The sequence below is a fragment of the Pleurodeles waltl genome, chromosome 4_1 (assembly GCF_031143425.1).
Source record: "Pleurodeles waltl isolate 20211129_DDA chromosome 4_1, aPleWal1.hap1.20221129, whole genome shotgun sequence".
NCBI lineage: Eukaryota > Metazoa > Chordata > Amphibia > Caudata > Salamandridae > Pleurodeles > Pleurodeles waltl.
In genome coordinates this window covers 549,375,628-549,398,965 of record NC_090442.1, presented here as the reverse complement: position 1 = coordinate 549,398,965, position 23,338 = coordinate 549,375,628, and positions in this window count along the sequence as shown.

Here is a 23,338-nt window from a genome sequence, read left to right as displayed (position 1 = left end):
CCTCCTGATACTCCTGCGAGGCCCTCAGGATGCATGATTGACAAGACTTGCTCCTCCCATGTTGTTAGTTGTGGGGGAGGAGGTGGGGGTCCACCGCCAGTCCTCTGTACTGCCATCTGGTGTCTGGATACCACAGAACACACCTTCCCCCGTAGGTCGTTCCACCTCTTCCTGATGTCATCCTGTGTTCTTGGATGCTGTCCCACTGCATTTTACCTGTCGACAATTCTCCGCCATAGCTCCATCTTCCTTGCAATGGACGTCTGCTGCACCTGTGATCTGAATAGCTGTGGCTCTACCCGGATGATTTCCTCCACCATGAACCTGACCTCCTCCTCAGAAAACCTGGGGTGTCTTTGAGGTGCCATTATGTGGTGTGGGTGATGTGCAAGGTTCTGTTTGTTGTGCTGTGTGATGTGTTGTGTTGAGGTTGTGTTCTTTGAGGTGCGTGGATGTTGTATAAGTGATGGTGTTGTGTGCCTGTAGATGCTGGTGTTGTCTTTGCTAGTCTCTCTCTCTCTCTGCTTCTTCCAAAATTTTCATTGTAAGGGGTTGTGGGTAATGTGGGTGTGTATTTTATAGTGTTGTGGGTGTGTTGGTGCAGTGTGTGTATGTGTGTGTATGTGTATCAGGTGTGTGTATTTGGAATTGTCCAATGTGGTTGTGTTTTGTAAATGTGTGTGTATTTTGAGTGCTTCGGTGTGTACCTCCAATGGATTACCACGGTTGAATGACTGCTGCGTTGATTCATGGGTCGTGATAGTGTGGGCGTAGTTCTGTTGGCGTGACGGTGTAGGTTTTGCTATAGCCAGTTTATCACTGACCTTTGGTGTGGCGGACTTGTGTGGGTGTCTGTATTGTGGCGGATTAGGGGATGTGGGTCATAATACCTGTAGCAGATTTCTGCCGCGGCCACTGTATCTTGACGCCCGTCATCACGGCGTTAAGCGGGATTTACTGCCAGGGTTGTAATGAGGGCCTAAGTGACTTGTGACTATGAAAGTGCTTTGTGCTATTGTGTTAAAAAGTTTTTTTAAAAAAATTTACTGTTACCTCCTATATTTCAACTTAAAAGAAATGGGAGGAGAAAATACCAAAATTAAACTATCTATTAACAGAGCTATCGGCCTCAATATTTAATCACAAGGGGGTCTTGGTGTTCAGTTCTATTATATAACAAGATTCTAGTTGCCGCAAACTTTTCTCCATATGACATCCTCCGATGTTTCTCGGTATGGCGTCAACAACAACTGGTCTCACTATAGTTCTATTCCTGAAAGTAAGAGGCCACTGGGTGTGATCTGTTCTTATTCTTGATTGCCCAAAATGCTGCAAAATTCTCTTGTGTATGGATAGCAGTTTTCAGTAATTTCAGGTTAGTCAAATGTATAATTGTGCCTCTATGATCCCACATTATTTGCCTTTCATTTTTGTTTTGTTTGTTTGCCACCTGGTTGCTTTTTTCTTATTTTCAAATCTAACCCCTTCTTCAACATCAGTGTCTACTTCAGAGCTTAGTTCACTGCCTGTTTGCATAGTTTCCTGAATCCGGCTATTAACTTCTGTTAGCCTTTGTCTACAGGGAGTATCAGATTGTTTTGCAAAAGTATAAATTTGACCTTCATCATAGTCAATTTTCTCACACTTGAACGTTTGAGCTTTTCTCATTTTTATGGACTTTTGCAGTTTCTTTATTCCAATTATCATTTCCACCATAAATTACTCATGTCTTCTTGATTTGAATCTTGTTGTATTTCAGATTTTAATTTGTCAGTTTCTTCCTTTATTCTTTACCTGCCCTTTTTTGCATATTTAATTCAAATTCTCAAAATCCGAATAAGCTTCATTGGTATTGAAAGCCCATATTTCCAATATCTCGGGATCAAGGTTCTCATAGCTTGGGGGAATTAATATTCTCAATCCCATTGGGACTCAACCTGCTTCCATGTAACATTTCAGGGACGTGTTCTCCCACAGCTTTGATAACCCATTTTTCTGTAGTTTCTCGAAGTGTCTGAATTTGGTCAGTAAATCACCTCCTTGAGCTGGTGTGCCTTCTACTGTTTGAACACTCACTATAACTGAAATACACTCCTTGAATAACTTGTATCCTGCTTCCTTTCTTTCCTTTTATTTGGTACCCAACATCATGTGACTGGCATCAATCCTAACAACATGTTTTCAGCTGCCATTTTTCACTCAGGGGCATGAATGTCACATTTCTTCAGCATCCTCTTCTCCCTCTCCTACCATGCCTTAACGCATACAAACTTACTTGGGGGTCCATCTGGACTGCCAAGGGTCCTCTGACTCACCGGTTCCATGAATTCTCCCTAAAGCTATCAAGGGTGTTTTTTCCTGATGGGGCTCTGTGAAAAAACTTGTGTTGTCACAGCACTTGCTCCCGCCATGCACTAAAGTGAAGGACATGTTGGTTTACAGTGGATTCAGCACTCTGCCAAAATTCATCACTAACTCCTTGAAACCTCCAAAGATTACTGACACTCCAGGTTGTTGTTTATGCAACTTTATTTAAAGTGCTCCCATTCTACTGATTTGAGATTTTTAGCTGCCCTTTAGCCCTGATCACAAAATAGATGCATTATCTTAGTTACGTGTTTTTAAAGTGCATGATACATCATCATAAACAAGGAAAACACACTAGTCTGCTCTTTGTCATTCACATTTTAGCACATAATGGAACCTGTTATATAACACTGAGGTTTAAATTTTATATACATATTTTTTATGGCAAATTAATAATTGATCAATATAGTGCATATAACTACAACAATCATACTTTTGTCACCATTAACATCTCATTACGTTGCTCATTTATAAACCATTGTTCCTACGTATTGAACATCCAGGAACACTTGGCTTTTACCTTATACCTAACTTCACAAGGACAGAGAAAACCTACTGGTCTCCCTATATTTTCAGCACTGGGGAGCCTGGATCATGACCAGTGCCAGGACCCCATGCTCTTCCACTCCTTGCAGATGCACTGCTGCCAAGCTCCGACCCCTGAACCCCAGACTCCGCAACGACAAGTGCTGCTGCACTTCTCCGCGATCAAACAAAGAGCCTTTCACCTACTGGAACTATCTCTTTTCCTGCAACACTGGAGCACCTGCTCCCAAAACAACCACCATCAAGCCAACCACACCAACCATGATTGCTTCGGAACAACTCCACTGCCTCCTGCTCAACACATGATCACTCTGCAAGCATGCCACTGAGATCTGGGAGAACATGACCTCCCACCCCTGATGTTGTCTTTCTCACTGAAATCTGGCTCAACCCATCTCCCGACATTGCCTTAGAAACAGGAGATGGCTGCAAGATAGCACACCAGGACCGCATCAGCAAACACAGAGGCGGAATCGCCATTGTCCATAAAAAACCCATCCACTGTACCTCCATCATAGACAATACCACCCCAATCATGTTACACCTCAATTTTCATCTCCAATTCAATGGCAAAACCACCATCAGAGGCACCCTTGTCTACAGACCACCAGGCTCATGCCCCGGTTTCTGCAACACCATCCCAAATTTGTAGCACCACTCATCATCAATGCCAAATACTACATCTTCCTCAGAGACCTCAATTTTTACCTTGATCACCTCAACGATACCAACGATACCAACACCACACACCTCCTTGAAAACATGAACAACATCTGCCTCACCCAACTAGTCACCAACCCCACACACTGCACAAGGATACACGCTCGACCCCATCTTCAAGGCCAGCAACAGAGTCAAGTACAGCCATGTCACCAAACTTACCTCGACAGACCACACCATCCTCCGCGCCGCCATCACAGGATCCTCCCGCACTGTCATCAAGTCACACAGCACTTCACACCACAGCTGGACCAAAGTATCAGAGAGCCAGTGGACTGACATTCTCAATGCATCTCGCCCTGACACTGCAACCAACATTGAATAGGCAGTAAAGAATTTCTCCACATGAATCACCAATTGTATCAACAGAGTCACCCCCGTCAAACCTACCAATCTCAGGAGATCCACCAAACAGGCAGGTTGGTACACCACAGAACTGAGAAACACAAAACACTACTGCAAGTGACTGGAAAGGATATGGTGCACCATCAAGTAGCCCACAGACCTTCAAGTCATCACTCAACCAATGCCACAGACTACTAAAAGAAATGAAAAGGAGCACCTTAGATGAGTGCATCAAAGCCAGCTTGAACCACAGCAAGCAACTCTTCAACATTCTCAGACAATTTGCCAATCCTTCAACCATTGAAAACATCATCACCCTTTCTTAGGAACAATACAAGACCTTAATGGACTCCTTCCACAAGATCTCCACCATTTACAAAAACTTCAAACCCCAACCCACTGCCACCCTCAACCTTTTTGCTTCCATGGATGTAAACCCCATTGCAATTTCTGACCATCTGCTCACCTGCTGGGACCATCTCACCAGACAAAACATAACAGCCATCATGAACTCCAAATCACCCATGGATCCCTGTCACACTTTCAACCTTGGGAGCAAGATGATCAGCAGCAAGCTCACCGCCATTTTCTACTCATCCATGACATCAGCCACCTTCCCTAGAACATGGAAACATGCAAATGTCAAACCCCTTCTCAGGAAACCTTCCGCCAACCCCAACGGACTCAAGAAGTACCATCTTATCTTGCTTCTCCCCTTTCCCATGGAATTCCCTGAAATGGCCATCAACTGCCACCTCACAGATCACATGGAGAGTAACATATTTCTGGACCCCTCCCAATCTGGATTTTGTACCAACCATTGCACTGAAAATACCCTGATCACTGACAACAGTAGAACCTTCCTCCATCTGAATGTAATGGAGACAATAATCCTCTTTGACATCCCAGTGGCATTTGATACTGTATCCCACCACACTCTCATCAAGAGGCTTCATCACATCAGAATCCAAGAAGATGCCCTCAAGTGGATCACCCCCTTGCTCAATGGAAGAACCCAAAAAATCTGTCTACCACCTTTCACCTCAGAATCCAAAATCATGATCTGCTGCATCCCCCAAGGCTCTTCCTTTAGCCTCACACTGTTCAACGTCTTCATGAGCCCCTTGGCCAATATCATCAGAACCCATGGAAGGAACCTCAAATCCTACTCAGGCGACACCCAGATCATCCTCTCACTATCAGAAGATCCCTTCACTAAGAAGGCCAACCTCTACAGGTGCATGACAGGTATCGCTGACTGGATGGAAAACAACTGATTAAAACTCAACACAGACAAAACAGAAGTGCTGATTTTTGGGGACAACACCTCTCCATCGAATGACCTTCCGAACTAGGGCCAGCACCCACTCTGACAGGTTGCGCACTCAACCTTGGCATAATCATGGACAGAAAGCTCACTGTGAAAATCCAGATCACTACAGTCTCTTCCGCCTGCTTCCTCACTTTTTGCAAGCTCTATATGATCCTTAAATGGCTCCCTGTCAACACCAGATGAACCGTCACCCAAGCCCTAGTTACCAGCCAGCTCGACTACGGCAACACACTCTACATAGGTATCACCAGAAACTTCCTGAAGAGACTACAGACCATACAGAATTCAGCGACCAGCCTCATCCTCAACCTCCCCAAATGAACCCGCATCACTAACCACCTTAAGAAGCTCCATTGGTTCCTCATTCAGAAAATATGTCAATTCAAGATGCTGATCCACACCTACAAGGCCCTTCACATTCAAGGACCAGCATACATCAACCACTGCCTGAACTTCCACCAACCCTCGAGACAACTCCACTCCACTTCCCTCTCCCTTGCATGCACTCCCTGTACCTGCCAAAGCAACAGTGAAGGACGCTCTTTTTCCTACCTCGTAGCAAAATCCTGGAATGACCTCACTCTTCACTTATGGTCCTCATCCTGTCTTCTGGTATTCAGTAAAGGACTCAAAACTTGGCTATTCAATTGTTCCACTCAGCAGCTATTTTCTCAGTGCCCAGATACCATTGCAGGTGAATAGCCATGCTCTACAAATCCTGATTGATTGATTTATTAATATATGACAGTTGCCTTGTGGCAAGGCTTGAAACCAACACAGTAGGCTTGTACTAGTTATGGCGACAAGCAAATGATAACAGCTATAGGCCTCATTTTTTATAATGAAAAGTTACACTAGAGCAAGTGTGCCTGATATACTGATTATAAAAAATATGTGTTAAAATCAATAGTCATTTGATGAGTGCATTTTTATTATTCTGTATTAAATTCTATGGGTTGGTATTTTGTACCATGGAATCTCACAGATAATCGTAGCAGCCAGTCGTTTTGGTGCTGGTTATCTCCCTCTTACAAATTCCACCTATCAAATATTTTCACTGTCAGAATCCTTGTTAAGCCCTCTCTGAAGTGATGGTATTTTGCTTTGCCAACTGTAATTTTGTGCATTATGTAATTTTATAAACATGGCTGCCTTGTAGGAAAGCTTATGCCCAGTACAGGAGGCCTCGGATGGTTATAGTGAGAGGCCAATGATAACAACTACAGGTCAGATTAGTTTACTAGGAAAAAAATGTTTTCAATGCTATAGGTCGGATTGGCTTATTTTGGAAAGTTATAATAAATGTCGCAGGGCTGACATATTGATTTGGAAAAGCACATATTAAAGTCAGTATGCATGTGGAGTTTTATTTCTCTATATTAAAAACAACAAATAGGCATTTTGTTGCATGAAATGACACAGATTGAAGTAGCGAAGGGTTTTGGTGTTAGTTACCCCATCTAATAAACACTATTATTAATTATAGCTTGAATCGCTCCTTAACTGTCTGCTAGGAACCTGTAATTCAGAAAATGATTAATACATGCATTATTATGATATGTAACAATATATATATGTGTAGACATATATATTTATATATATATACAGTATCTACATATATATGCCCACACATTTATATATACATACATACGTTTAATTACGCATGTATTATTTAGTGACTTTTTTAAATTACAAGATCCTAGCAGACAGTTAAGAAGTGATTTAAGCTAGAACTGATTTAGTGAAACTCTTCTCCCCTCAGCCATATCTACACTAGGTAGTTATAGTTAGGACTTTTTTTTACCATAGACATAGTGTTTTTTTGTTTTGCCAAAAACTTTGGCACCACTATATGAATCTTCACAAAATTTTCAAAACGTATACTTTGGTCAGTTCAGCTGCTTTCTAGAAAGTTTCAGGGTGATCCCTCAAGTTTGGGATGAGAAAAAGGGGGTCCCAAAACACTTTTTCCTTATTCTATGCCTATGGGATTTTTCTAAATTTTGAACACGACGATAACCTCGAAATGCAGAATGGAATTACACCAAATTTGTCAGTCTGGAAAGGATGCTTTTTGTGATTTGGTGAAAATCCATTCAGTAGTTTGTGCGATATTAGAGTTTAAAAAATATAGATGTATAGGGCTGTGGATTCGGATTCACAAATCTGTGGATATGGGGAAAAAGCAAGGCCCTGATTGGCCACAACCTGACAGAAATGTTTCAGCAGCTATTTTCTTTTGTTTCATCAGCTCGGGCATGGGAAATAATCAGTGAAAAAACACATAAGGGATTAGGATACAGGTATCCTTACTCCACAGGACAATTAGAGGGGTCCCTAAGGAGACCATGCACAGTGTGGGTTTGGGTGCTTAAAGTGGTTGGCCACATGGACCTGGCTGTAGATGAGGCCCTGTGGGCAATTCCTGCTGCACAAGGCTGAAGACTGTGTACAGCGTGGGGTTGGTTTGTTATATGGGTTGTGTGCAGGGCCCTGCGGTCATCTGCTGCCAGGCTCAGCTGAAGGCCATGTGCAGCGGTAGTTGGATTAAATTCAAGTAATGAAAATTACTTTACATTAAAAAAAACAAAGAAATTAACTGAAAAAAACCAAAGCCTACTGTGATGTTATAGTTAGGAAATAGAATTAAAAATAAAAAGAAATTCACTGAAAAATCCAAAGGTTTCCGGAATGTTATAGTTAGGCTCTAAGGCAACTATACGTAGCGCCCCCATCATGCAAAATTATATGATCAATAATTTTACTGCAGATGTTACAGTGACATTATCAATGATGTTGTCAAAGACATCATGAGTGCCATCATTTCTGGGGTAATGAGCAGTGCATGTCCGAGGCCTGAGTTATAGTTACCTTAGGACATGAGTTGTACTTACTTGAGATAAAAGGTGAATTTCTATGGTTTTGCACATTTAAAATGTGGGCCTAACTATAACATCTTTGTAACATTTGGTTTTCTTAAGCGAATTTGTATGTTTTTTTAAATTCTATTTCCTAACTATACCGTCCCTGTAACCTTTGTTCTTTTCAGTGAATATATAAATATATATTTGGTTTTTAAGGGTGTATTTACACTCTGCTTCCATTCTTGCTTAATATGGTAATGGATGGGGTAATGGTTAAGTCTGCATTTTCATTGGTGCTGTTCCCTTATGAATGATAGCTCTTTCTGTGTACATTCACCTGAAAATGAACACACTTTACTGTGAGGTTTTGTTTAGTTTTTAGTTTTGCTCTTTTATATTTACCCTTGCATTCCTTCAGACTGACCATGATAAAGCACGCACCCACTACACAGATCCAGTCAGGCCCCCTGGACACATTACTTTCAATCCTGGTTTTCGAGCTTTGAGAGGAACGTCTTCAAAGATGCATTGCGCAGCTGAAGTGATGCATTGGTTCCGAGATGCGAGAAGGCTGTGGTGTGAGGTATTGTTGCATCATTGCCAAAGATCCAGTCAAAGTCCAGAGTTGAGGATGCATCACACAGTTAGGAGGATGCATCAGTTCCGATGAGCTGTAAGGCTACAATGTGGAGTCTGGTATCATAGTTGAGGCTGCCATTGATGAGAGATGAGAAGGACTGCGCTGAGAATGCATCATGCAGTGGCTGTTCTGAAGGCCATGCGGGCTGCGGTGGTGATGTGGTCCTCTTCGACAGGTCAAATCTGCACAGCAGCAGTGACGTACTGGTTCTGCTCAAGCCAGGAGGCCAGCCAACTAGCTCTTGGAGTCACTCTGGGGTTCTGAGTTCAAGAGGTGAAATTCCAGTCCTTCTTACCCACGCCAAAGGGCAGCAGGCCAGCACAGCAAGGCAGCAGCACAGCTAGACAGTAGTCCAGAAGGGCAGCAGTCCAGCAGAGTGGCAGTCTTTCAGCAGTACAGTAGTCCTTCCTGGCGGAGTATCCACAGTTCCAGGAGTGTACTGAAGAGTTGGTGTCTGATGTCCACTATATCTAATCAGTTGTGCTTTTGAAGTAGGGGGAAGCTTCTAGATGTTTCCCTTTGAGGTCCCTTGGCATCCTGACATCCCTGGCTCCAAGCTAACTACAGGGGGTATGCAGGCCTTTGTGTGGAGGAAGGACACCACCTGTTCAAGTGTAAGTATAGCTCAGTCCAACTCAGCCCTCCCATCCTGCTGGTGATGGCTCATCTCTATTTTGTGTGGTTATCTAAGAGGAATGCACAAAGCCCAACAGTCAACTCCACCGAGTCACATGACCAGAGACAGGCTGCAGGTATTAAGGGCCAGATGAAGCAAGCAGTTTTGCCCATTCTGTGTCTATGGGAAAATGTGTTCGTACATATGGCCCTAAATGCCTAGGGCATGACAATGCCATCTTTCTAAAAGTGGCATTTTTAGAACTGTAATTTAAAATCTGACTGCATCATAAGTTAAGATTTTGAGTTAGGATTCAAGAGACACCAAACATGAACTGGTAACCTATTCTCATTTGAAAAATACACTTATAAGAGTTAATAAGTTAATTCCAATGTAACCCTATGGGAGAGGCAGTCCTTGCAGTAGTGAAAAATAAATGTCAGAGTTTTTGGACTACCAGCACATGGAAGATATAATAGTACATGAAGAATGGTTTGGGCCTGGTGAAAGGTTTATGTTGCCAGGTCAAAATGGAAGTTTAAACTACACACATATGGGGTGATTCTGACCGCGGCGGACGCCGGTCGCCGCCCGCCACGCGGTTCCCGCCGAAAGACCGCTCCGCGGTCAAAAGACCACGGCGGTCATTCTGGCTTTCCCACTGGGCTGGCGGGCGACCGCCGAAAGTCCCCCCGCCAGCCCAGCGGGAAACACCCTTCCCATGAGGACGCCGGCTCAGAATTGAGCCGGCGGAGTGGGAAGGTGCGACGGGTGCAGTTGCACCCGTCGTGAATCTCAGTGTCTGCTAGGCAGACACTGAAATTCTTTTTGGGGCCCTCTTACGGGGGCCCCTGCAGTGCCCATGCCATTGGCATGGGCACTGCAGGGGCCCCCAGGGGCCCCGCGGCACCCCCTACCGCCATCCTGTTCCCGGCGGGAGAACCGCCAAGAACTGGATGGCGGTAGGGGGTGTCAGAATCCCCATGGCGGCGGAGCGCGCTCCGCCGCCATGGAGGATTCTCAAGGGCAGCGGAAAGTCAGCGGGACACCGCCGACTTTCCATTTCTGGCCGCGGCTGAACCGCCGCGGTCAGAATGCCCAGCGGTGCACCGCCAGCCTGTTGGCGGTGCTACCGCCGACCTCCGCCATGGCGGTAATTACCGCCAGGGTCAGAATGACCCCCATAGGCTGCAGTGGCAGACCTGAGACATGGTTAAAGGGCTACTTAAGAGAGCAGCACAGTCAGCTCTGCAGGCCTAATAATAGTGTTTAATTTATAATTCCTGGGCATATGTACTGCCACTTTACTACAGACTTACAAGTAAATTAAAATTGCCAATTGGGGATAGGCAAATGCAATCAGGTTTAGAAGAGAGAACATAAACACTTTAGCACTGGTTAGCAAAGGTAAAATGTGCAGAGTCCTAAAGCCAGCAAAAACAAGATCAACAAAAATGGAGGAAGAAGGCAAAACAAAAACATCCTAAGCCTGACATGTCTAAAAGAGACCTATTGACATTGCAAATGTTGGTTCCTAAAGTGAACAGTTGACCATTAACATCTGACTTGGACCATGCTGGTAGCCTTTGCTGGATTGTGTCCTGGCTCCTTATTTTTCTCCCTGAGGCCCTGGTACCTTTAGAGATCAAAAGTAACTGCTGCAGATAGTCTGAAAAGTTGGGACTTTCAAGACCTCCAGAGTTTCAGCAGGACCTCATGGTACGTGTGTCTGGCTTCAAGAGGGCTCTATCCGATACGTCTTCCAATCTTGCCATGTTGCAGGCATTTCAACTCCAAATAAAGAGACAAAGACTGAAGGTAGAAATTGTAACTATGTGAAGGTGCAAAAAGTGTCAAACAGATGAGAGATCTTCACCAGATGTGAAATTTGTATTTTCCCACCCTAAACACTTTCCACCAAAACCAGAGGCTTCAGTGGGATGTTATCTAATGGCTATCTGACTTCAAAAGAACTGTGCCCGATTCGGCCGGCAACCTTGCCCCTCTGTAGGAATTTGATTTCCTTTTTAGCGACTAAGGCGGTCATTCTGACCTTGGCGGACGGCGGAGGCCGTCCGCCAAGGTGCCGTCAGAACACCGCACCGCGGTGAAAAGACCGCAGCGGTGATTCTGAGATTTGCCCTGGGCTGGCGGGCGGCCGCCAAAAGACCGCCCGCCAGCCCAGGGCAAATCAACCTTCCCACTAGGATGCCGGCTCAGAATTGAGCCGGCGGAGTGGGAAGGTGCGACGGGTGCAGTTGCACCCGTCGCGTATTTCAGTGTCTGCTAGGCAGACACTGAAATACTTTGTGGGGCCCTCTTACGGGGGCCCCTGCCGTGCCCATGCCAGTGGCATGGGCATGGCAGGGGCCCCCAGGGGCCCCGCGGCACCCCCTACCGCCATCCTGTTCCTGGCGGGAGAACCGCCAGGAACAGGATGGCGGTAGGGGGTGTCAGAATCCCCATGGCGGCGGAGCGCGCTCCGCCGCCATGGAGGATTCTGACGGGCAGCGGAAAGTCGGCGGTACACCGCCGGCTTTCCGCTACTGGCCGCGGCTGTACCGCCGCGGTCAGAATGCCCGGCGGAGCACCGCCGGCCTGTTGGCGGTGCTACCGCCAACCTCCGCCATGGCGGTAATTACCGCCGGGGTCAGAATGACCCCCTAAGTCAGAGAGTAAAATCTCAAACCGGAACAACCCTCTTGGGGTATACGAACTCTACTCCATCACGGTTTGCGTGAAATTACACCAAGGTCACGGTCATCCATGAACAGTGACTTCTAATTGGCTCATTACTTTTTATAGATGCTTTTTGCTCTATAACGTTAAGAATTAATATCTCTGAGTTTTCTTTTTATTTAGAAACCTGTTGTGGGGCTTTTAGTGCGTAGATATGATATTTTAACTGTTTTGGTACTGCTTACACTTTTTTCTGTCATTTAACCCTGTCTGCTCTGTGCCATAGCTATCAGGAGTTTAACACAGGTTTATTTATTGAACCTGTGTGTAGGACCTGACAATTTAGTCTTATTACCTTGGGAAGATTAAAAACATTCCCAACTAATTACACACTTTATTACAGCACATTAGTGACAAGTGAGTCTCAAAATTCGTTAATTCCTATCCTTGGGTAAGATCTGTCCCATCCATAATATGCTCACTGTAGGGCCAGAATACATCCAACATGTTCTGCTGATCTGAAAGAAAATCCCATACTGGCCTGATTATCAAAGAGGTTGTACTGGAAAGTTGGGTTTGGTCTTAATGGAAATATGAAAATTAGAAGAACAGTTTTATCTTGATCACATATTAGCATTTGCCTGTCAACTCTATGACTAGATACCTCACGGCAAATAGACTACTTTTTTAAAAAGAAGGTACACCTATGATCTTCTCAGTACTCACTTATCAACATATGGGGATTCAAAATATGACACCATAATATAAGATTTCCTCATATCAATTTCCTTCTCCATCATTGTTGTTGATTCCTACTGACCTTGAGCCATTCCTCTAATAGTTTAGATTACAGAGACTACTTGCGCCTTATAACAGGTCTCATAAAAAAAGGGGAGACCCTCATTGACAGCTCCTTCAGTACCCCTCATTTACTCCATACTAAATACTCAATATTTCTTGAGGATGTTCAACATGAGTGGACAATGGGGGCAGCAAGTTGGTCCTAATAGGTTGGTAAGCACTGAAACATCAGTTAAAGGTTAGTTAACTATTATAGTATGTGAAACAAATAATATTAATACCATTAGACACCTTTAAAGATAAAATGAGACATAAGAAAGTTTTAGAAACATTCCATATTATTGTGTTGTTTTTGTAATATGGACTTCTAGAGGTTTATAGGCATTCTCATGCAGTGTGTCCAAGTGGCATCAACAGCTGTGGGGACCATAACATAGTTTAGTGGCAGATCATAAACTGCTGATAAATCTGCAAGGAATTTTTTGGCCTGGCCTTCCTCAGGGAGCAGGCCCATGAGGTTTGCTTCTTTATTACAGAAAGTTTACAAGTAAGGACTGCAGTACACCACAAACATTGATAGCAATTGATACATGTACTTGGTTGGTAGTATTTGTAGGTCAAGTATCCTTTAGGACCAAAAAATATAAAAACTTATATAAAACCTACAAGAAATACTTGTGGGGACCTAACATCATATTAAATAGGGTTTATCATTAGTACTCAGGCAAACCAGCCGAGCATCCTCTCAAGTCTGATGGACACAGGAAAGCCCACCTTTGGCTGGGCTTCTATGTGGAAGTTTAGTACCATATTGCCTGTGGCTAAAATTAATTTTATACTCTAATCCCCAAACCGACCTTGAAATTGAGGAGGAAGTCACTGTACACTGTGGGTGAGCAAACTAAAGTTTGACCATGAGTGTCTGCCACGTTGTGACAAAGAGATACAATATCCTGCAACACAACAGGTGTAGTGCAGGAGCCCTCCAAAAGCCTCACAAAAGCCCAAAGTTCTTGCACCAGCCTCTGCCCACTGTCATAAACATTTTTATAAGCTAAAGGCTGGCCAAGCATGTCCTACACTATAGTGGTGACCGTGTCTGCAATGGAAAGGAGAAAGTTTTCAGGAGCAAGATGCTGTAGGAACCCTTGAAGTGCCGTAGGACTGTTCCAAGTGCACATACTCTGTCTTGCCTTGGTAAGCTTTTAAGCTTTTATACAATAAGCCCTGACTCAAGTAGAAACCAAAGCATACAAAAAGTGATGGATGGTATGCTTAAATTAATCTAAGCCAACAATAATTACCGGTTGCCGCTAGACAATCCATTGTTATTTTGTGCATCATTCCCCCTCAATTTGGACCCTGTAATATGCAAACCATTCTTGACTCGGGCCCAATGGAAACAGTCAAGATCAATCTACCAGACCAGATCCTCCCTGAATGGGAACCCAGGACAAGTTTCACCCTAGTTAATGCTCATCAGCAGGATATAGCTTGGTTCCAGTGACACAGTGTGCATGGGACCCACATTTGAACATATGTGTCCCACTTAGGACGATACATACTGATGGATACAAAAGTGATAGATGGAGTGCTCAAATTAATCTTAGCAACTGGTAATTCAACCATTCCATCCATCACATTTTGTATACTCAAGCTGAAATCAAGGCAGACTGTCAAATGCATTGATTTCTCTACTATGTGTAAAATTCATAAGTACTGAATGTGTCAAATACCCATTTGTGTGATTTTCAATGCAATTTTTTTAATTTGTGCAAATTGATTTCTTAATAATTGGATATTCTGACAGAGGTGCAATAAGGAATTCAATCATTAGCCATCATTTTGAAGAAGAATGTCATGATTGCTATACATTTATAAAGAGTTTTAAAGCACTTATTGCATTTTCTAATAATTAGAACTGTTTGAGCTTTGGAATTTTATAATATTGCTTTCATACAAATTAAAGTCTGTTCTGTGTTGCCATATTCTCTTGGTAAAATTTAAAAACTAGGAAAAGAGGGAAAAAAGTTTAAATGTGTATTTTTCTGTAGTATCTTGGGAACTCTGTGGCTCACTTCTGATTCTAGTGGTTTTAACATCTTTTTGCTAAGGGTAAGTCTGTCATATTTTTGTTATTCAGTGGTCCAGTATTTTATTACCTAGAAACAAAGTACTTTAAGAAAAATAATCAATTCTGATTATTTCAAAATAATGAGTTGTGATTTTTACATTGTATCGAGCAGCTCCCCATGCCAGCTCTCCTACATTGTCTGTCTGCCTCCCTCCACAGACCTGAATCTCTGTTAAAGTGCCTCAATACCCCTCCTGAGGGCGCCATTGTTTACCTTCTGGTAACCATTCTGTTAGCCTTGTGTATTCTTGTACATTAGCTGTGAGCTTTCTTTTAGTCTTTTTGAGCACTTTGTCCTGATTTATTGTCTTTTTTCCTGATGTATTACCATAGTTGTTACAGTTATTGTTGTAGTGCCACTTATCTGTGGTTTGTTTTAGCCTCTTAATTTTGCTTGTGTGCCCTTTGTCGCTCACAGTGTTTCCTGCCACTTTCTCTCATTCTGCTGCTCTGCCGCCAGCCCACCTTCCACAACCCAGCATCACGCCCTCCTCAGGGACTACTTAGTGGAGGCTGCAGCACGACCCAACTGCGCAAATCCCCACACCAGCCAGCTTTCCCACGCCATCTGGCTGCCTCCCATCAACCACCCTGAAGCTCTGTTAAAGCACCTCAGTACCGCTACTGAGAGCGCTATTGTCCTCCTTCTGTTAACTATCTGTCAGCCTTATGTATCCCTTTGCGTTAGCTGTAAGCTTTCTTTTAGTCTTTTTGAGCATTTGTTCCTGATTTATTGTCATAGTTGTCACAGTTATTGTTGTTATGCCACTTAGTTGTGTTTTGTTTTAGCCTCTTAATCATGCTTGTATGCTCCACAGTGCCCCTGTTGTTTCCAGCCGGTTTCTTCTGCTCTGCCACTAGCCCACCCTCTGTCACACCGTGCCCCTCCCTCCCCAGGAACTATTTAATGGTGGCCGCAGTACTACCCTATTCACAGGTCTTCACACAAGCTCTCCCACACCATCTGGCTGCCTCCCTTCACTGACCTGAAGCTTTGTTAAAGTACCTCAGTACCCATACTGAGGGTGCTATTGTCTCCCTTCTGGTAACCATTGTGTTAGCCTCCTGAATCCTTGTGCTTTAGCTGTAAGCTTTCTTTTAGTGTTTTTTTTTGCATTTTTTCCTGATGTATTGTCTTTGTTCCTGATTTATTGCCATAGTTGTCACAGTTATTGTTGTTGTACCACTTATTTGTGGTTTGATTTAGCCTCTTGTTTGTGCCTGTGTACCTTGTGTCAACCCCACTGTTTCCCATTGTTTTCTCCCACTCTACCACCAGCATGCCTTCTGCCACCCAGCACCCCTCCGTCCCTAGGACCTACTTAATGGAGGCCACAGCGCAGCTTTCACATCAAAGGTGTGCAAAGGCAAGCCCATATGTGCCCATTCGCATCTGGACCACACCCAGTGACAGGAACCCTGACTCTCCTACTACCCTGCAATACTCTGCCACAGAACTACAGGACCTGACCCCCAGGAAGCCAGACAACAACTGCTGCAGCTTGTCTCCCCAGACCATGGTAGGACCTTTCACCTGCCACTGGTGCGGCTTCACTTGCAACACCGAAGTTTCTCTGTGGTCCACTTATCGTAAAATCACTCTGCAAGCATGCCACAGAGGTGTCAGACACCATAACCACTCTCCAACCAGACTTGATATTCATCACAGAAACCTTGCTCACCCCCACATCAGCTCCCAACATCACCTCCACAATCTCCCAAGGCTACAAACTGATCCACAGAGACTGCCACAACAAACACGGAGGAGGCATTGCCATCATCCACAAAGACAGCTTCCTATGCACCACCACTGGGGATGACTCGTCCCCCATCATGGAACAACTTAACTTTCCAAATCTTAACCGTTGCCAAAACCACCATCAGAGGAACACTCGCATACAGACACCCTGGGTCCCCACCCCATCTTCTGCAAGGCAATCTCAGAGTTCATCTCCACCCTAGCCATCGACTCCAGACAAACTACCCTCCTGGAGGGGGCTCGATTTCCATCTTGATGACCTCAACAACTGCAACTCCACCAATCTCTTGGACAACGTATACAACATCAGACTCAAGCAACTGGTCACCAGACCCACTCACAATCCAGGACACAAAAGGGACCCCATTTTCACTGCCAGTGGCAGGATTAAATTCACCCACATGACGGAGCTAACATGGACGACCACCACATTTTACACTTCACCATTACAAGTACTCCGGAACCCTCCTCCACACCCCCTCACCATAGGTGGGTAAAAATCACAGAGACCCTATGGACTACTGTCCTCAACACCAACAGACTAAACCCCACTGGCAACATCAAGCAAGACACCCACAATTTCTCCGACTGGATCCTCAACTGTACCGAAGAAATTGCACCTACAAGAAATACCAACACCTGAAGATCCAGCTAGCCTGCTGGCTGGTTCACACCCGAACTCCACCCTTTAAAGAGAGAAAGCAAATGATTAGAAAGATGATTGCGCACTAGCAAAGACTGTGCCACCCTCAAAGCTGCCCTCAAAATATATCATCACCACTTTAGGGAAGCAATAAAGGACACCTGGATCAACAACATCAAGAAGAGCACCAACCACTCCAAGAAGCTTTTCAGCATTGTCAGAGAGTTTTCCTGCCTTGCAGCCACAGAGAACACAATCAAATCCTCCAAGGTCCTCTGTAACTCTCCGGCAGACTACTTCCACAACAAAACAGCAGCCATCTACAGCAACTTTGCCCTCCTAACCAGCCTTGACTACCTTCTAACTCTGACCGACGAAAGCTACAACCACCTGATCACCAACTGGAATCTTCTAGTGACTCAGGAAACATCAGCCATCATGAGCGCTACCCACTCCGGATCACCCAATGACCAGTGCACCCAGTACATCCTCAAACTAGGAAAGAGGGAGATCAGCAGCTCCCTCAATCCCATCCTCAACGCCTCCATCACCATAGCCACCATTCCTGACTCCTGAAAGCATGCAGAGGTAAAACCGCTCCTGCCGACCCCAACAAACTCAAAAACTACTGCCCGATCTTGCTGCTACCTTTCCCTGCCAAAGTCCTCGAAAGAGCCATCAACTGACAGCTCTCCGAACACCTAGAAGAACATAATCTACTGGACACCTCCCAAGCAGGTTTTCACACCAACTACAGCACGGAGACCACCTTGATGGCTATAACAGGTGACCTCAGAGCAGTCCTCCACAGTGGATAAAAAGTAGCTCTAATCCTCATTGACTTCTCAGCGGCCTTCAACACCATGTCCTACCACACCCTCATAATCAGATTCCACAGCCTCAGAATTTGGAACAACGCCCTCAAATGGATTGAAAACTTCCTCACAGGATGCACCCAAAGAATCTGCCTACCTTCTTTCACCTCAGAACACAAAAACATCATCTGCAGCATTGCCCAGGGGTCCATTCTCAGCCCCACCCTTTTTAACGCCTATATGATGCCTCTGGCTGACATCGTCTGCACCCACAGACGCAACATCATCTCATATCCCAATGGCATGCAACTCATCCTTTCACTCTCCGAGGACCACGATACCCGGAGAACCAACTTCTGCATTGCCATTAGTAACGTGGCCAAGTGGATGAGAACCATCTGCTTGAAACTGAATACGGACAAGACAAAAGTGATCATTTTAAGAAACAATGCATCTCCCTAGACCCCTGAAGACTATGCCACACAACCTGGAAATCATTATCAACCACAAACTCACCTTCCAGCAACAGATAAACATAGTTGTCGCCTCCTTCTTCCTTCTCCATTGCATGCTACGGAAAATTTTCAAATGGATCCTCATCAATGCCCGAAGAATGGTAACCCAAGCCCTAATTACCAGTAGACTTGACTATAGAAACGCACTCTACGTCGGCGTCACTACTCAACTCTTCAACTGCCTCCATACTATGTAGAACTCTGAAGCAGGACTCATCCCAAATCTTCCTAAATGCACCAGCATCACCCCTCACCTCAGAAGCCTACAGTAGCTGCCAATGCATCAGAGATGCAAATTCAAGTCCTGACCCTTGTCTTCAGAACCCTACACAACATCAGACCCAAACATATTAAGCACCATCTGACCTTCCACCAACCTGCCAGAGAACTCCGATCAACCTCTCTCACCCTTGCACACATTTCACGTGTCTGCCAGAGCCTCTGCGAGGCCGTTCCCTCTCGTACCTCGCTGTCAAGACTTGGAACAACCACCCCCTCCACCTTCAAACTACCCACTCTCTCCCCGACTTCAGGAAGAAGCTCAAGTCCTGGAAGTTTGATGTAAGACCGCCAGGATGGAATATCATCCCCAGTACCTGGATACCCAACAAGGTGATAAGCTGTGCTCAACAAATGCAGATTGGTTACATTAAACACCCCCCAAAAAAACACCCTAAATAAAAGCATTTCCAATATAAATTTAGCAATATGTAAAATTATAGCTAGATAACTGTGAATTATGAGGATATTTTGTACCCAGAGGTTTTCAGTGATACACCTAACCAAGACGAATGGCACCAGTCCCAAGTGCTGACTTTCTCACCACTCAGGAGGGAGTGGAGAATGAAACCATGGCATGCAATATATAACCCACACATAGAGCAAGCAATAATACCGGTATCTCTACCCTGTACACCACACAGTGATAATTGGAATACAATTTCCTGGGTAAGAAGGATACCAAAGAGGCCCACAGAAAGAGGAAGGCAAGTAAACGATTTAAAATTCTCAAGGTAAACAGGGGCGATCTGGACCACAGTCACTTTTCAAAAAACACAGATAAACCAACAATAAGTAGAAAGAATATACCACTAATTAGGGAGAAGAGAATTATATGCACTTTTCTTGTCTACAGCACCAAGAAACCAACACCGGTTCTGTGCATTGGCTGTTTCTAAACTGTGGATGTGTGACTTTCAGTAGTTACAATTTCACATGTTTCATGGGACTTTCAGTTATTTTTGCTGCTGTTGAGTGAATGAAAGACAACTATAGTGTAGTATGACATTCTCTCTTTGTCATTAAACATTATCAATGGGAAACCTGCAAATATAGGTTTATGTATATTGTTATGGTAGCTCACTAGGGTACTGAACCTCCTACAGAGGAATGTTTGTGTGTGTCCTAAATGTCACAGCTTTGAAATCCAAAGCCATTGAGTTTACTTATTGTAGCTCGATTATTACTAATTGTAGCTCCCTCATAAGAAGGTGGTAACATGAAGCTTCTGTGGCCACTATTGACAGATCATCTAGTGAGCCAAGTGTTTGGCTGTTTTGCAGTTTGTGCACTGATTTTATACTGCTCCAGGCAACACAGCTGCTAGGGAGCTCACATTTATATCGAAAGTTGTCCAAACTCAAAAAAGTGCAATGTTTTTTGTGTCCTTGTTCTTTGCTTTTTGTTTGCAGCTCTGAAGCCTGTGTTCGGAACAAAGCGGTCAGTGACCAATCTGTTTGAGACATGCAACTGGACCCGGTTAATCCAGGTCTGCCGAGATTCCCCAGTGGCAGGAAGCCAACCCACAGATATGATGAAAATAACTGTTCTCTGTTGACTTTCTGTTTCTGTCTGCAACAGTGGCCTCATTTTACACCAAGAAGGCAGAATTGTATTGGTGACAGGGGTTCCATGGTTGAGGTGATGTCTCTGACTATGCAACACTCCTATAAAGGACATGTGCTGTGCTCCCACACTACATTATTGTGCCTGTTTCACAGCTGGCTGGTAAACCAAGGAAGGAGTAGTTTTTTTTTTTTTTTTAGCCAAGCAATGCTCTCATTATTGTAGGCACTTGTAGATATCTTACAAGGGGGAAATCTAAGTGACCCTCTCGAAAGGAAATGGCTCAAACACCCATCAGAGTACATATCAGCTATCTCAGGGAGATTCAGGGTCAGTAGATTTGATCATTTTTCATGTTTTTGTTGCCTCGCCTGCATTGCCTTCCACTGTTGCACCTACTTTCAATCTGACCAGCAGGTTAGGGCCTAAAGTAGGAGAAAATAATGGTCTCTGAGTCAATAGATGGGGATGTTGCAAACACTGCAAGCAATAACTAAGCAGGTGATGCATAGGGGACTCTTGGAATCCCAAGAGATTAGTGTTAGTATTTGTTCCATCTAGGTCTCTCTCAGAGAGGCGAGTGTGAATAAGTAGTGAAGTTTAATTGTTTCAAACCTCTTTATGCCCTCTGCTATACTTGCTGTATTCAGAGGTACCACAAAGGTAAAATTTATGACAATCTTAAAACTCATACATGATGATATTGAGTACTCACAAAAACATAGCGGGGTTATGTCTGACACTTGGGATATGAAGGAAGCCCATTATACAAGGCTCTCATCTCTTGTGGTGGTAGAGAAATATGGGAGAATATATTATTCCGTTTTTTTTCAATGCAATAGGATTTCAAAAGCCACAGAACAGAGCTGACACAATGCCATAAGAAGATGGAGTGACAGGATTCAGCTCTCAAGCATTGGTACATTCAAAGAAACTCAGCCATGTTTAGACTTTGGGAGATATGGAACATGGGTCAAAAAGGGATGATAGTCTATTGTTTCTTCTTTCTGCTTTACTTAGATTGTAGAGAGACCCCAAAATGTCTACATAAGGCAGACGGGGCACCCACACTTACTATTTGCTGTTTCAAATCTGCCACACTCTATATAAGTTCTTCTGTCTCTAAGTTTCCTCAGCAGAGGTTTTCAAGGGACAGGTAAGTGAGCTTTTAACACACAAGATGAAACAGTTCAACTGGTAGCCCAGTTGTGCATACTGTCAGGACATAGTGGCTGGACATATGGTCTTTTCAAATGACTTGCAATATTCAACTGCAGAGATAATCTTAATTTTCTCTGATAGAACCATTACTTTTAAGAAACGCCCAGTGTTATCTTGCCCAGATTTGTTTCAACCACAGACAGGAGGAGATGGAAACTTGGGGCCTGATTAATAATGCTGTGGGTAAGTTACGCTGTCACAACGATGACAGATAGCCCATCTCCCGAAAATAATATAATGGGATTTTGATTTCGGCGGTGGGATGTTTATCACTGTTGTGATGGAGTAACCCATCCGAGAAGTTCTAAATCAGGCCCTTAGTACTGTATTCATTTAGATAATTCTTTGAAATTTAAATCTAACCTGCAATACCCTCTCAAGCTTAATGTCATTTGTGCTGAAGATCCACAATGTGTTTATTCAAAGGAAGAAGCTGAAACGCATATTTCTTCTTCTGAATGTACAGGCCATTAGACTATTAGTTTTCATTGTTGCGTGACTAACTGTTTCTGCTCTTTCATTTCACTTTTCTTGTATATAGTATAGAGTCACTTGGGCACTATTAGCTATAAATGTATTTTCATTACTTCAAATAAGCATTTACTACAAACAATGTGATCCTTGGTAGTTGTTTTGAAATTAGGTTTCTGGTTGTCAGAGTATGCACCTTCTTCAAGCAAGAGCCACAATCCTAGTCAGGGTAAATCAGATACACACTTAAAGATTAACAGTGCTCATTCTTTTGTAGCTTGTCAGAGAGCAATTAGGCTATTCTAAAGAGGCAATGGGTAAAGTATTTCTGCAGCACACACACACAGTAACACAATGAAAACACCACAAAAAGATTCCACACAGTTTTAGAAAAATAAATTATTATATTCTAAACAAAAGAAGATCAAAATGACATAAATTCTTTAAGTACAAGCCAACTATGAATTTTAGAAGAATACATGTAAAAATAGTGTTTAGAAGCAAAAAGCACTCTAGGGGTTACTAGAGGTCATGCTGGACTGTGGAAATGTCAAGCCGATTGTGATGGAGTGGGGCTGGGTTCAGAAGCCACGCAGGCCCGGGACACAAAAACAAAATGCCGGGCCCATGGCTTGGTAGATGTGTTGATGTCACTCCTGCAGTTGGTTGAGGGATGCATTGATTGTTCACACCCATTGATGGCACTGTGTTGGTTTTCAAAGACAAGCATTAAAGCAACAATTCATTGACTCCCAAGTCATTCATTGTCATTTTAGCTTTATTTCGGTAAAACACAAGTACCATAAAAGCACATCATAAAACACAATTTTGCAAAAAATGGACTGTGGATAGGAGTCCTTGCACGTAAAACATTTTCCCTGTAAAATCATGCCATAAAAATCATCATAAAAAAATATTACGTTTTCCATAATAAATATCATAGCACAAATATAATCCTAGTTAAAAACGACAGATAGGGTAAAATATAAATGGAAAGCATTCCCATTATAAACTCCTATTAATG